The sequence below is a fragment of the Cryptomeria japonica genome, chromosome 11 (assembly GCF_030272615.1).
Source record: "Cryptomeria japonica chromosome 11, Sugi_1.0, whole genome shotgun sequence".
Taxonomy (NCBI): domain Eukaryota; kingdom Viridiplantae; phylum Streptophyta; class Pinopsida; order Cupressales; family Cupressaceae; genus Cryptomeria; species Cryptomeria japonica.
This window is the reverse complement of record NC_081415.1, coordinates 599934331-599946855: the sequence shown is the minus strand read 5'-3', so window position 1 is coordinate 599946855 and position 12525 is coordinate 599934331.

Sequence of the window (12525 nt, the reverse complement as noted above, 5' to 3'; positions counted from 1 at the left end):
CTAGCCAAAGCTTTTTGCCAGGTAAATAGCCTTATGCAGAGGAAAATGACAGGTAAAGATGAAAAAGATTGCACAAATATTCGAATTCAAACATGGGTCGTTGCCCCGTAAGATCTATAAAGACCTTACCTGCTCGAAAGGGTTGCAAACCATTTCATTTCTTGTGTCAACAGACACAGTTGCAAACTGTAGGGATCCATACAACCATATGAGCCATACCACCATACGAGCCATGCCGCCGACATTGTATGTGGAACGCCGAGGAGAAAGCTGCAAAACATAAAATACAGTCAAAATTAAAAAGCAAAGAAGGATATCATGTAAAAAATAGTCAAAATGACATACGGTTGTAAAACAACATACCACATCTTTCCCAGGCCACGTCTCTGAATGTCGTGCCCTGGTCGCTCTGGTTGCCACGTCTATGGATGCCCTGGCGTGGTCGTTCTGGTTGCCACATCTCTGTTCATGGTAGCTCCTGTGGCGGCAGAAGATGCAGCGTTTGGGGAAGGCTGTGGAGGATAGAAAAGATTAGGGTTGAGTAGGTATTAGGTTAGTTTTATTTAGGTTTTAGTTTTTATTCATTCACTTATTTAATAGAAATTGTTTGACTATTCGATGAGTAAAAAATGGATATGATTTAATTTTATTTAATTATTAATAACATGATGTACAACTATATAATGTTAATTGTTTTCATATGTGTTAGGGGGTGAATTTTTTAGGTGACAATATGTTCAACTATTAGGTCAAAGGTAACTAAAGACTGGGTGTGCTAATTATCTATGATTGGTAGGGGGTTCAAAAATGGTCATTTTGAACACTTTTTATAAATGCGTTTAAAAAACATATCAAAAATGATGATGACGACCCGAAACCTTAGTTATAAGTAGTTAACTCGTCATAGAAGGTGCTATAAAAAATTTAGACGTTTTCGACATTGTTATGTCGACTTTTGAAAAGCGCGATGTTAGGGTGCACGACTACTAGGTCCTTTCCCCTAATGTACTAAGTAGTTACCATCCCTTTTTGGGGGAGTTGTTCCAGTTTTGACCATGAGGTTGTTGCAGTGGAGCGGTCATGATGATGTTTTTAATCATAATAATAGAAAAGGAATAGGTTGGGCAGAGCTATAGGTCGAAAGTAGTCATCACTTTCACAGTATTTGATGAGTTTGCAAAATGAAATCTTGGGCCAGCTGGAGTGGTATCACGCCATTTTTCTATTTTATTAGTAGTGGGTGGTTAGACCCCCCTATTTATTTCTGAATGCTTGTAAGATTAAGGAATTCTAGACTTTTGTTTTGATATACAGAGGAGATCTCTAGACTAATAAAAGCCTCAAAATTGTTATTCTTTTCAGAATAAAAGTAATCAAATTGTGCCTCGGTCCTTTTGGGGTTATTTGTTCAGTATTAACTAATGGCATTTTGTGCATTTGATATTTAGCCTCAACTTTAGTGATGTATTCTTAGCTCTGTTGGTTGAATCATGTTATATACTCCTTCATTCTGGTAGACATTCATGTAAGGTTTACTTTAAGTTATTTAAAAGGTCTCTGAATGTATTCAACATTGTTCATAAGGTATTTCGATTGTTGAATAGGTCTTATAGTAACATATATGTGAAATTCTCTGTGCTAGTTGTTTGACAGAAAGCGAGATCAGCGCATCGCCTTAGATTAGCTTTATTTTATGTTTTTCTCTTCCTTTTCCCCCTCAATTAAATGAAGAGTCGGCTTCTAAAATCCCAGAGGTTACTAATTGAAAGCGCATAAGTTAAACAATAGTGAGTTTCCCATAAGGTTGTGTGCCTAAAAGAAACTTTAGACATCAACAGGATGCTTAAGGGATTTAAAATTGAATGCTAGATATAGGTCAAATGATGAAAAATTAACATGAAACAACATGAATAGAAATCTACCGATACAACATGGAGACATAGAGCTAGATCTAAGCAGAAGGGGTAGAGAGGAACCTGTGATAGTAAATCAAGTTTGAAGTACAACACCAAGATGCTTCAGGTGACCTGATCTTGCGACTGTCAAATTTGAACAAACAAGAATATTTTAGAATCAAAATGTCACTCAGAACCTATTCCAAAAAGTTCATCAAAAATTTATGGGATCGAGATGCTCAAGGCAACCAAATCCTCTACTTTTGATTTTTACAAAAGTTAGATCTTATCATCGTTGTCTCCTCAGATGGAATATTCATTTGTAGCTTCTAAATTTGTCACTTGCACACAGAAAGAAGGGAAGATGTGTTGTTGATAGGAGATTGCCTAAGTCAAACCCTAAGTTTGAAATTAACCCTTGAATTGAATTGAAATAGTAACTAAAAATGTTGATTTGATATACCTTCGATATACTGCAATTGATAAAGGTTGATGATGTAATGCTCTTTGAATGTAACCATAAGTGTTGATGCAATAACATAATGAAACATGAATGACTCAAAGAAAAACACACACTTGCATGAAGATTGATGTAATTTGTTGCTCCAAGATGTTGAAAAATGTTGGAAGGATATGGTGGGATGAAATGCTACCTTGAATACTTGAAGATGCTTGATGAAGTGTTGATGTGATGTAATATTGTGGATGGGTCATGGATTATAGTGGATGATAAAAATGAATCAAAAGGATACTCTTATATAGGGTTCCTAAGGCAATTTATCGATTAGGTCAACCTCCAATGGTCAAATTGAGACATTGAAATTCAAAAGATCCTATTTAAGGAGGACCAAGATGCCATGGGCGCCCCTATCTTGGACCAAGATGCCTTAGGCACCCCTATCCACCAAAATTAGGGCAAACAAGTGAAGAAGGAGATTACACAGCCCAAGGCATAGGTTTTTCTCTCTATGTAGAAAGATGAAATCAATTTTCAGTAAAACGGTCAAAAATGTATCTAGGGGAGAGCTAGGACGAGATATGCTAAAGCGAGGTCACGAAAATTGGTATAAATTTTGTAAGGTTACAATTTATGATGCTACATTTATCCCCCACTTTAGCAAGAGTGTGATCTTATGCGCATACTCACAATAAAGTAGCAAAAGGAGAAAGAGAGAGATATGAGCAATTGGGAGCAAGATTACTAAGAGATAAGACATCACTAGATTTGATGGAACAAGCCCCCCAAGCGTAGGCTCTTAACTCATATAGTCATATATAAGGACACTTGAAACAAGACAAAATAATAACAAAGTCAAAGAAAAAGTCACACAAAGACATACAAAAAGACACAAATTTTAGTACTAAAAACAAAGGCTCCAAGTCAACTAGTTGAAGAGACCTCGATAGTCAAAATGTCTCAACTGCTAATATCATTCTCAGAATGCTATTATAAGAGAAAAAGTCATCACATGGAAAGAGAAAGAGCATGAACCAAGCGATGAAACATGATCCAACAACTAGCAAGGTAAGTTATGCTTATGGGTTCATGGGAAAGATAAAAAGAAAACATAGATTCCATAAGCTAGCAAGTTGTGTTATGCTAGGTGATCCATGAAAGAGCAAGAGGGAACATGGATTTCACATGCTATCAAGTTGTGTTATTCTAGGTGATCCATGGAAGCATGGATTCTCACAGGACAACACATTGTGTTATGTTGTATGATCCGTGTGGAAATGAAGAGTTGAAGTAGCAAGTTGTATTATGCTAGTTCCACTCATCTTGCAAAATGTTGCAAAGGATAACCAAACAAAGCATTGTATGTAAACAAATATGAAACATAAATTTGGAAAAGGGTAACCTAGAAAAGCATTGTATGCAAGGCGACTCGCCACTTGAATTTGAAAAGGATAACCAAGCAAAGCATTGTATGAAAGGAAATCTACAACTTATATTTGAAAAAGGGTAACTAGGAAAAGCATTGTATGCAAGGAAATACGCAACTTATATTTGAAAATGGATAACCAAGCAAAGCATTGTATGCAAGGAAAACCGCAACTTGAATTTGAAAAGGATAACCAAGCAAAGAATTTTATGCAAGGCAATCTGCCACTTAAATTTGAAAAGGATAACCAAGCAAAGGATTGTATGCAAGGAAATTTATAACTTGAATTTGAAAAAGGATAACCAAGCAAAGCATTGTATGCAAGGAAATCTGCAACTTGAATTTGAAAAGGAAAACCAAGAAAAGCATTCTATGTAAGGTAATCCACCACTTGAATTTGAAAACAAGCAAAGAATTGTATGCAAGGAAATATGCAACTTGAATTTGAAAAGGATAACCAAGCAAATCATTGTATGCAAGGCAATCTACCACTTGAATTGAACATAAGCTACAAGGAGGTCTTGATGTATGCCCCCCCTTAAGATGTCAATATAAATTGATGTTAATGTCTTAAGGTAGAAAAGGAGACAAGGATGAGCACCTGTTAGAAATTAGGATCTAAGGATACTAATCATTATAAACAAGATTATAAAGTAAATGAAATATGAAACATACATGCAAAATGTACACATTACACAAGATATGCATGGGGAAAACCCTTTCAGGTAAAAAACCCCATAAAACATCATTTAATTAAAACACTTACAAATATAGTCTATAATAAAATAGACATGAACCTGGGGACACTCCTCCAATACTTCCACATGGCCAATAATACCTCATATGCATAGTGATACAACTCACCATAAAGCTCCAAATTCACCCACCTCTCAAATGAGAGAGAACCTCCTTAAATATAGGAGGAAGGGTGACTTCACTAGTCACACCTTTTCAATAACCCCCACACATAAATAATTAATAATCTAATAGTTATTAGATTATAATTATTTCAAATGGGATATGCTTATAAAGCATATAATATATAAGGTTTTATAACCTTATATTAGAACATTATATATAAATGTTATAAGGATGTGATCCCTAATAACATTATATTCTAACAGCACCTTTATCCACAAGGAGATATTATTTAAGCAATAATGTACATATCTCCAAGCCAAAGAGGCATAACTATTATGAGCAAGGAAAAGATAGTTGTAAAAGAGATATCTTGCAGCGAGTGTAAAGGGATCCTTTTGAGGTATGCATGGAGGATGAGATCTTTACCCAAAGATATTAACTCCAAAATAGAAGAGATATTTAATATAATAACATATTTGAAAGGAGAAAATCAGTTAGAATATACACCTTCTCTACTACTAGGAAAAAGTGGTTCCTTAATAAAGGATTGCACCCATTCACTAAGGAGCTATTATTCATAAAAGATGTACCATTTCAAACAAATAATAAGTCCAAACCAAGGGACACGCATGTACTTGCATGGAGGGTAACTCTAGGTAAGAAAGGACATCAAGATATGAAAGATGTGACTCAACAAAGGAAAAGGAAATCCTTGAAAGAGATAGAAATTGATAAAATTATTCTTGCCCCCCAAGCATGGAGACAAGGAAAAGACTATTTTGTTGCTAGCCAAGTGTGATTGCACATAAATTTGTACCACCACGAATGACAAAGAGCCCCCAAAGGGTAAGCTACTAGTGTCACATAGTGAGGAGCAACATAATAGGGTGAAGGGAGTGCTAACACACTACCTTCAAATTTGGATTGAGAAAAAGCATTCAAGATCTAGTGTGAGATGAATACAAGCTCTATCATATAAATCATGAGCAAATTATTTAAAAGCCTTACAAATCCTAATAGAATAAGAATAACTATGATGAAAAAGATAATACATGCTACCATATTTTTTCTTATAATTATTGATATATCTAATAAAAGGAAAAGTAATATTTTTATCATATTTTAGTCTCCACAATATTTGTTTGGCTAGTTTTTCTTGAGTGTCCACATGGATAGGTCTTGTCCCTTGATGTATAGGGCAAGGTAAAGGAGGGAAATGATCTTGACTTGCTTCTTGAGGTAAAAGGATTGATAAGGAAGGGGGGGGGGGGGAATCCTATACCTTCTCTAGTGCATTGTGAGGGAGGATCTATAGGGACCTTAATTCCTTGTTCCATTTTTCCAAGTCCTTGACCACTATAGCCTTGTTTAGAAATCATATTATAGACAACCTTATAGGATGTTTTCAATTGTGAAGGACTCTTATTATGGATTTATTTGAAAAAAAAAATTGTAAGGACATGTTGAAGGGCCAAAGGGATGAATAGACAAGGAAGGGATATCCTTCGTAGGAAGATTCTCCTTTAGATCACCACTATTCATATCCACTTTGTTAGGTTGGGGAGGAGGATCATTATCATCTAAGGTTTCATATTTTCTCAATGTTATATCAGGGGATAGGTCATGGATAATAACCATAACATCATATTTCCTCAAAATATGTTGATGATTAAGATAAGCTCTAGGAGAATAAGGAGGATCTAGAGTGATTGTTGTGCTAGGATTAACATATTTTCCTTGCCCCCCTTGCACCAAAGTATCTCTATGAGAAGAGGATGGTTCAATGTTACTATTCAATGATACCTCCCTCTTAGAGAGATTATTGATAGGAATATTGATTCTTTCCTCATAAGATACCCTGGGAGAGGCACAAGTGTTAGCCATTTCCATATCATCTCTAGGATTGTCAAGGGTATAATCTACCAAAGCCTTTATGAAATCAACATGTTCCATTAATTTCTTTTAAAATATCATTATATAACATGAAACATAGATAGAAGCCTTGGAAAATGATTTATAAGTACGAATTATCTTTGAAACCCTTATTACGCAATATGTGAAAGTACTACGAAAGAATGCAAGCAACATGACATGGAAGAAGCTATTATCCAACACGTGATTTTGATAAAAATAGTTAATAAATAATGTAATCACATGTGATATAGAAAACCAATCAGATTTTGTAAATTTCATTATGAAATATCAAATCTGAAAGTGAAAAATCATAAATAATGCAAATATAAGAAGTGTTGGGTTCACCAAAATGTTTAGTGGTGAAATAGGGACCCATAAATATGAATTCACTTATTTTCACTAAACATGAAAGAGAGGAGTAAAATTAATAGATTTAACCCCAAATGGAATGGAATGTTGATTAGACTTTACCCCCTCTTTTGTTAAAGTCGAGGATACTTAAGGGATTTGGAATTGAATGCTAGATCTAGGACAAATGATGGAAAATTGACATAAAATAACATGAACTACAAGCTACAAATTCGATATGGAGACATGAAGCTAGATCCAAGTAGAATGGTTAAAGAGGAACTTGTGTCAATAAATCTTGCCTGAAAGTACGAGACCGGGATGTTTGGGGTAGACCAACATTGCGGCTATCAGATGTAGATGAACAAGAAACTTTTAAAATTGGAATGTCGCTCAAAATCTATTCCCAGAAGTTCATCAAAAATTCACCCGACTAAGATGCCCGGGGCACCCCAGTCCTCTATTTTTTGCCTCCACGAAAGTTAGATCTAATCATCATTGTCTCCTTTGCCAAAATCTTTGTTTGTAGCTTTTAAATTTGTCACCTACACACAAAAAGAAGGGAAGATGTGTTGTTGATAGGGGTTTGCCTAAGTCAAACCCTAGGTTTGGAATTAACCCTTGAATTAAATTGAAATAGTAACTAGAAATGTTGAAGTAAATGTTGAATGATATACCTCAGATCTGTTGCAATTGATGAAGGTTGATGATGCAATGCTCTTTGTATGTAACCACAAGTGTTGATGCAATAACATGAAAAAACATGAATGGCTCAAAGACAAACACATGCTTGCATGAAGATCGATGTAATTTGTTGCTCCATGATATTGAAGATGTTGAAAGGATATGGTGGGATGAAATGCTACCTTGAATGTTTGAAGGTGCTTGATGAAGTGTGGATGTGAATGCAATATTGTGAATGGATAATGGATTATAGCGGATGATGAAAATAAATAAAAAAGATGATCTTATATGGGGTTACCAAGGTAATTTGCCGATTAGGTCGACCGCCAACACTAGGAAGGGGAAGTGCGCCGACATATTCAAAATAGGTCATGTTTTAAGGAGGACCAAGATGCTTTGGGTCTCATTGTCCTAGACCAAGACACCCCGGGTGCCCCTATCCACCAAAAATTGGGCAAACAAGCGAGAAAGGAGAGTGCACAGCCCAAGGCAAAGGTTCAGTTCTCGGTGCAGAAAGATGACATCAATTTTGAGGTTAAAAGGCCAAAAATGAACTTGAGAGAGAGCTAAGATGGGATACGCTAAAGCAAGGGCATAGGAAGGTGTAAATCATACAAGGTTACAATTTACAATGCTACATAAATAATCATGTTTAGTGATAAATATATGTTTTGGAATTTCTATTCTATATAATTTATAAATATAATTTAAACAAAGTTAATTGATATTAATATTTAACTTATTATATGATTTTAATTTATTGAATAAAACATATTTTGATTTTCATAATACTTTTATTGTCAAAATCACTTTTCATATAGAATTGTATACCTCAATGCAATTCTACTTAACCTCTTACAAATTCTTATAATTTTATATATTAAACAATATAAGATCAAACAATCATTTAATATAATATTAAATAATATGACAAAATTAAAATTACTATAAAAAACAAAAATCATTATTCACATAACATACTTTAAATACCATCTTCAAAATATTGATAATCAAAATCATTTTACATCATTATTTTTATTCATAATCTAATAATTGAACTCATGCCCCATTGTTATAAGCTCTACATTTAAAACTATTACCAATAAAAATGTTTTCTAAACATTGATGATGTATAACAATATGTCCATTGATAAAAGACGAGATTACACAACACTGTATTCAATAAAATTGCATGTGCCTAATTTGAATGATAATGGCATCACTCATGGATGCTCTATATGAGTATTCAAAAAGGGAACAGTGTTGCAGGATCAAATGCTTACATCAACGAGCATCTCAAAATAAGGCCCCAACCAAAAGTATAATTCAGTAAGGGCCAAAAGGTGTAGGTTACAAGAATTGCTTAAAAGCACACAACATCCTTTGAAGAAAACCTAAAAAATTCAAATGCAATTTAGAAAAAGAAATCACTGTCAAACCATGTGTGGAAAGTATTCAACCAAAAGCATGGACTGCAAAGGAAGGGGCGAAATGATGGGAAAAGGAGAAAGAAAGACACACCATCATATTCAATAATTTGACCATGTTAATAAGTTGAATGAGTACTTTCATAGAAATATTATTATCTATGAAGTGAGCCAATACCCTTGTAGGCCGACAAAATCCAAGCCTACTCATTCACAAAATCTGACGATGAGCACCTGAAAACAGTCACTTCCATAACATAGATCCAGATGATGTGATTAATTGAACTCCCATTTTAACCCAATGATCTATTCAACAATCTATTTAGTCAAAGATCTATGCAATCATATAATGAACATATACCCATATCCAGACCCATTATAAAACAATTTGAGTGTGCATACTCAAACCTGTAGGACCCAAAACCCACTTTTTAGATGACTTGGTCACCATCTAAATAATAGAATATTTTGAAATTTTTATTATAATATTGTATTAAATTATTTGATTATGTAAGTATGGTGGCCCTTTTCTTGGGATGCAATTTTAAACCCAAGGTTCCCAGGGGACAGTGAAATACATGATGGAGGAAAAGAACACAACACCCAAAAACCAGAGAAACAAGCTTTTATGCACTGTGTTTTTTTAACTGTGTACCATGAGAAAACAAAATAATTTGACACCCATTGAAGTAGTGAAAAACGGAAAATGTGGCAAAATCCATGCAAAATTAGCCCATTGTACAGCTTACCTATCAAAGCACTAGATAGAACTAACCATTGATTTCAGAGTTGGGTTACACAGCATAACTTTCTCTACAAAGATACGGAGAGCATTGTTAACAACTCGAAGCCTATTGTAGAAACTAATTGTATTACAGATTGCTGGGGTCTTCCAGTGTAGCGTCAAAGACAATGTATATGATGTGAATGAGCACTATTTGAATTGAGCCTCTCAATGACTAGAAACAATAACAAAAGTAAAAAAACAAATGGAATAATAATAACATTCAAGAGGTTATGTGGTCATTTTACTTAATTTCGTCAAGAGGTATTTCACATTGTGACCATGTAAAAAACATTAATTAAATTTGATAGTTACTTATATATCAAATGATGAATATTTAATGAAAATATAAAAAGTAGACATATAACTATATAATATTTACTATATTTTTCAAAATAAAAATAAAATAAATGAATGACGAAGTGAATAAAATAATTTTGAATTCTTAAGTAAATAAAATAGCTTTGGTATTTTTTAGATAGATATATTTAAGAAAATAAATGAATGACCTAGTAAATAAAATAATTTTGAATTATTAAGTAAATAAAATAATTTTGAATTATTAAGTAAATAAAATAGCTTTGGTGTTTTTTTAGATAGATATATTTAAGATATTTATACTAATGATTATAGATGTTGATTCCCAAGTTTGCATATTGTAACATGCTCAAAAGTCACGCATTTTCCATTGCCCTATGTCCATGAAGTTATGTAATAGTGCTGTTGGATTCAACCCTATATATTTATCAAATATGTACATAGTTGAATCCAAAAACCCACATACAGTCAAACGTCTTCTCTTCAGAACGTCTTCTCTTAAGAGAATGCACAGTAAGAGTAGTAATTTATCAAAACTCCTAAGTTTTTGATAAACCTCTCTGGAAGGCATTTAAACGCATGCAATCTGAATGAGGATTACTGCAATTTATTTCATCCCACTGCAATGTTATAGCGATGTGTTTACACTCCCAATGTCATATAAAGGAGGTGCCTATGGACATACACCATATTTCTGCTAATCCGCTTTTGAGATTATTCTCCTTGCATTGCTAATTGAGTTCCCCTTTAAGACTATTCTGCCTGCATTGCTAATTGAATCCCAACAAAGCCACCTTCCGAAAAGTTGGCTAAGTTACGTGCAGGAAGACTGCATCATAATGTATAACAGCTCAATGAGAACTAACAACTCTAGGTCACGGAACGATACTCTCAAGGTGGAGGAAAGCTGCAATCATGCGGCAACGGTACCATACAATCGGAAGAAGCCTTCGCCATAAGACAACACCCCAAAGAATGTGGCTCTTTTAAATTTTAAACGTTTGAGGAACCATACGTGCCCGACACAATCTTCTTTCTTTTGAAATGTTCAATAAGAGAGGGATATTAGTTCCCACTGAGGAATAGTAATATTCCACAATTCCTCTTGCCTAAGGACAAGCTTCAAGATGACAAGAGAGCAATGTTCATGATAGCTGGGAAGTTCAAAACCCAAATCTCAAGATCTAAGTGGTCGGCTGCAATTTATGCTTGCGAATGTAATGAAAAGATTATCTTTCCAAGCACTTGAAACCAAATGTTTCTTTGATATTTCCACAGAATGAAACACTCGGTATCGATAATTGATAGCATGGGTCTGAGAATGAAATTAATTAATTAATTTTCCAAAACACTTGAAACCACATGTTTATCTTGATATTCCAACACAAAGGAAAACTTACGCCATTCAAAATCCTTGTATTTAGCTTTTTTCTGGCATCAACTTTTGGCTGTATATATATTTGTAAACCTCCAAAACAAAAAGCATTTCACTTTGGGTGTATATCTGGAAGAAAAATCCTTGCAACTCTATTAACCTAAAAATAGCTACTGCAAACTACATAATGTAGTAACATTTTCAAAAACCTGATATATAAACCATCAAGATTATCACTGCAAATTTCTACAGCCAATTTGTTCCATGCAATGCACTGAATAAAGAGTATTCATGTGACCTTGAACAGGCTCTCGAGGACACTAAAATGTTATTTTTTATTTCATCGTGAAGATCTTAGTAACCCGCTATTAGACCAAACAATGGTAACAAGGACTGTTTGAATTTTATACTTACATATTTAGACGCAAATATGATCATAAAACAAGATATTCATTTAGAAAGTAACGTCTTACTAAAAATTGTCTAAAATCCTTAATATTCATTAAAAATGATCCTGAATTTCCCTTTACTGTGCTACATTATGCACGGTAAAGGAGGAAGCTCACAAAAAAAATAATTGATCTCCCGACTTTGTATTTCAGTCCTGTGAGCAATAAGGGGCAACGGTGTCCAATTAGTGACGTGAAGGCCATTTTTGCGATATTTTTGGCCATATAATTTTTTTCAGTCGGTGAAAATATTTGAACTCGTATAACCCTCTTTGATAAAGCTCATTTGACCGACAACTTGGTTGTAACTTTGTCTTCCAATAATTATTAATAATTAAAAAATTATCAACTTTCCTCATCTAGCATTAGTCCTCATTACATTCATAGAAAAGCTACCCTGGAGGAAAATGTGCATAAAGTGACAGAATCCATGACAACACAAATCAGATGGTTTATTTCGTCCAAAAAATTAATCTTCAAAAGTTTTCAAGTTATGTTGCAGTCATAATTATAGATATTGTACTGCTTTGTGAATCAAAATAGGTTACAAAAGAATAAACATCACATGTCTAAAGGGCAAAGAAATC